The following is a 4,795-nucleotide window of genomic DNA, read 5'->3' as shown; positions in this document are numbered from 1 at the left end:
TTCTAACCAACCCAACAAGCATCAGGTCTAACAGTCACTATCAAAACATAAACCAAACCGACCTAGTCTTAATATGATCTTAACACAACTAATTACTATTAACAAAATAAAATACTGTGATCACTTACAAATGAAGTGTATGTAAAAAGATGTAATCATTTGAGTGAAATAATGGGTTTATCCATCCCACAAGATGCAAAAGAAAATAATAATTTAAATTTTCCTTCAGAATCAAAAGGAAATTAGTGCTTATAAAAATAACACATTTATTTTATTATATTATATAGGTCAAAATGTTATCTTTAATTTAAATTTTAAAACAATAATTTAATCAGTGACTCTTAAATATAAAGGAAAATGTAACGACTAATTTTAAATGAAACTTTTCAAATTTTAGCATTGTTTGCTGAACGTCTAATTCTCAAATTTCTGCATTGAAATATTAAAGAGATCTCAATTGAACTTCACCAAAAAAAAAAAGAAATGAACTGTTATATGTTAAAATATAAAGTATTTTAAAATCTACACCCAGTATATGGTGGAGGCGAAGGTAGACGGAGTAAATTGGTTGCGGTATAAAATAGCCTAGGAAGGGTTCTTCCTAACAAGGTACTCTGAAGGTCCCTGCAAACTCGTTAAGGGAGGTCCAGGAGGAGGGAATTACGGGGAGCGGGCACACCTGCGACCTCTCTCCCGCTTCGGGCTAGATAGTAGTCAGGGGGTAACAGGAACATGCAGTCCAGTCCAATAGTCTTCAAAAAAGTCTTCAATTAGAAAGTCCAATATTTAAAAAAAAAAGTACATAGAATTCATGTTGCTATCTTTTTTTGCACAATATGTGGCTTTTGCACAATAGATGCTAATGAACAATACGTTAAATGGTGTTCAATAAGGCTTCAGTTGGAAAGTTCTGATGAATTTGTTTCTAGTTTGTCATGTATATTTTCTTGAGTGCTAAACACAAATGTGATATCGTCTAACAAATTTATTTGTTGCAAATATGGAAAATCAAATAAAAATCATTATGGATCACTTATTATGGCTAAGAATTTGCAAAGTAGGCTAAGCTAAGATAACCCTATATTAAAATAAAGACCAGAAAATTATCAACAATTCAATGTCTTTTAATTTTTTGTACAATGTATAACTGTATATACATGTGGTTGTACTTACAACGGGAAAATAGCTTAAAAAAAGGTTTTAAAGCATTTCAGATTATAACATATATTCAAAATATATTCTCATATTCTAAAATATATGTTTGTATCTCATCATGCATAGGTTTTTAGGACAAATAGGATCGTAGAACGAAAATATAATATCAATTTCGTTTATTTATAATGTTTCGAGACTACTTGGCTGATTATTGACAAATATATAATTCACAACGTCCACTGGACGTCAAATTAAGGTTTTTTGTAATTTTTATCTTTTCTCTTTGATGGATCAGTATGCTGTGTGTTAGCAACTTAACGCAGTTGCGAAACCAAGCAATTTTATTTTCGATTTATTATTATTTATTAAAAAAAATTAAATATTCTAGGTTTCTACTAAATCACATGAGGATAAAACGAATAGTGAGAAACTACTTTAGTTAATAAATCTGTTTAAACATATCAATAACTAATAAAATAATGAATTATTTTAAAGTAATAAACTCTTTCCTTTTCCTGAATCCTTAATCTACGTGCTATAAGATTCTTGTCACAGTTTGTTTCGTTGTTTTCAATACTTGACCCTAAAAAACTGCTAAACATAAGTAGTCTTCAAAGACAATGGTATTAGGCAGATCCTACTCTTTAGCATCAACCCAGTAGACATCAGCATATAGTTGAGAACTCCCTGGGCCATACTGGATTTAGATTATCCTAAATGAATTAGCATTTCACTGCCAAACATAGGATCTTATTCCGTTGATCATTGGTAATTAATTATTGAACATACTGTTATTTTAATATAAAGAACTAACTTATTACGGTATCGTTACTAATAAATATTATAAAATTATTTATTAAAGATTTATTTTCTAATTTTAAAAAAAGTTATTCTCTCAAATGTTTTTAGTCTATCCACGAATTGTGATATAGCAATTTTAGAGCTAAAAGCTCAAATTGCTCGGTGACTCTTCAAGAATGTTTCAGGACATTTTGAGCCTAAAACTTATTATTCGGTGCGTTTTACTTATAAATAAGTATCACTTTTTTGACGGATCAATAAAATTCCAATTTTTATGTCTCAAAATATTGAGTTGAAAATTTTTAAGCTCGAGATTTTGTGTAATATAAATCTAGTAATCATATAACGGATCTTTTCATGATTTGAATTTCTGTCGAGGTCGGACTGAATTTGAAGAAATTGAATAAAAGACATAATTGCAATGACCTTTTCATGACTCAAATTTCTATCGTGGTTGGACTGAAGTCGAAGAAAATGAATAAAAGACATAATTGCACGAAAATCGGGTAGTAATAACTTATGAATGAATAGGTATAAAAAAATATAATTTAACGAGTAATTTAAGCATTTAGATCAAAGCACACAAGTCTAGTAATGAAATACTTGTGAATGAAACCTTATGACAAAGATGTACTCACAACAGTAAAAAAAGAAGTATAATTTTCAATAAAAATTCGTTCCTATCTTGAGATAAAGATTGATATGTTTTGTACTCGGAGGGACGATTAGGGAAGAGAAGATATTTCACTGAGACAGAAGGACAAAATAAAACAAAAGGATGTACTGCCATAGGGGACAGACAATGTAATGTAATGACAGGCCAGGACCGAAGGGCACTCTGGAGGATTGGATCTTTAAGTCTCGCAATAGCTCCCATTTCTTCATCTCTCTCTTTCTACATCTCATTCACTCTTTGATCTTTTATATTGCGGGCGAACTTATTTTCGACCAAAGCAAACGTTATAGGTATAATTCCAACAAAGAACAAGAGCCTAAAGACAGATAAAAGTAACCTTAAGTCTGTAAATAATATATCATTTAGTGCGTAAATAAATCTCTATTTACAACATGAATATTTATACTTCCTACCAAACAAGGAAAACTCTAGAATAATATTTGGATACTAATGAATGGATGTGAAACGATTTCTTTGAAACAATATACTTAAGGGGTATTCATTAATTTCTGTTAAATTTAAAATGTTTTACCATGCTAAATATTTTAAGTATAGGATTGTGAGCAGCCCTATTTATAGCCACGTTAAATATTAAATGCATAAGAGCTCCTAGCGGATTTTTTGAGCAACTTGTTTTATAACTTTTATTCCAAAACTTCATGTTATTGTTTACTTCTAAGTTTTGATGAAAATAATTTATTACAACTTGCCTAAATTGAGTGAAAAGTTAAAGTTTGGCCACTGAGTGTGTTAGTGATCTTCTAGCTAGTAAAGAAGAGAATCATTGTCACACATTTCTTCATTTTTTATAAATACATCCAACACAACACTAACACAATCGATGAGCAAGTAATATGTATAATACTACATACCTTGTCACTACAACAAACAAAATGGTGACAAGCTGAACTGTTTGTTGCGTGATGTCATTCTCCATTTAACAGCCATGTTATATGGTATATCATTTTAACATGGTAAAAGAAGGAAATATTTCTCCATTTAACATGAGTTTTTCCATTTAACACGCTTTAACATGTTAAACTAAAGATCATGAATACCGCTTTAGAATGTTTTAAAAGGTTTCATTAAAGTTGCTCTACACTACTGATTACTTCCTCCAGTGCTAAAGAAATTTCTTAGGGAAAATTACAAATTAGTGTATTTTGTCAGGGCCTCCGGTGACTTCAACTACCAGCCATATTAACTTTTTTATACTGCTCTCCAATTTCCATAGCTGATAATATGCCTGGCCTCTTTATCCACACAATATAACCTTGATTTTCGTGCCCTTTTCTATATCCTTTTCTCTAAAAACTTTCGAGAAATTTCTTCTGACTTCATTCTGATTATATGTCCATTTTCGATATACAGGTGCGTTGTAAAAAATACATTTAAGCATGCATGAGCACAATTCTTGAAAAATCCATCAAAATAGACCGTGCCAGAACACTATTATGAATACAGACGGGCACGGGACCAAATCTGTTTCTTGAAGTTTAACACACAAAATGCGAGTACCAATTTTTGATTCTGAAAACATACTGACAATTAATGCCAACTAAAAACATCTTACAAGTACAAGTATCAGTATTTTTTCTCCACCATTTCTACAGAGCAGGTAAGATACATAATTAACTAAAATTCTAGATTTAAGAATAAATGTTATTATTAAACGTGTTAATTATAAATTTAACGAAAACATGTTATTATTAATTCTCTTTTTAAATTTTTCTTTTCTTTTATTCATTGGTTCTTATCTTGTTCTTTGCGCTTAGCCCTGATGAAGGCTAGAAACTCTGACCGAAACGTTGGCACAATTAAATGAGTTCTCTCAACTTGTTTGTGTTTTCTACGGACCGCACCCCTAACCATCTCCTCATCATATATAGTTATAATTAAACGTTATTATTATTAATACATTTTATTTGTCTGAGCATCTACGTGAGGAGCGGTGTTTGAAACACTCATTTTATGTATTTTCGAAAAACAGGTGTGCTGAAAAAAATACGTTTCACAGGCTTAAGCCATAATGTGGGGATGTGGTTTTGCAGCGTGAAATGTTGGTTACAACACGTACTTGTGAAGGGACCAATCATAAATTATATGTATATCCAAAATTATAATTATATACAGAATTATATTAATATTCAAAATTATATTAAT

This window comes from Halyomorpha halys, unplaced genomic scaffold (genome assembly GCF_000696795.3).
Source record: "Halyomorpha halys isolate HHAL.00 unplaced genomic scaffold, Hhal_1.1 Scaffold1399.1, whole genome shotgun sequence".
Classification (NCBI taxonomy): domain Eukaryota; kingdom Metazoa; phylum Arthropoda; class Insecta; order Hemiptera; family Pentatomidae; genus Halyomorpha; species Halyomorpha halys.
Note: the sequence above shows the minus strand (reverse complement) of the source record.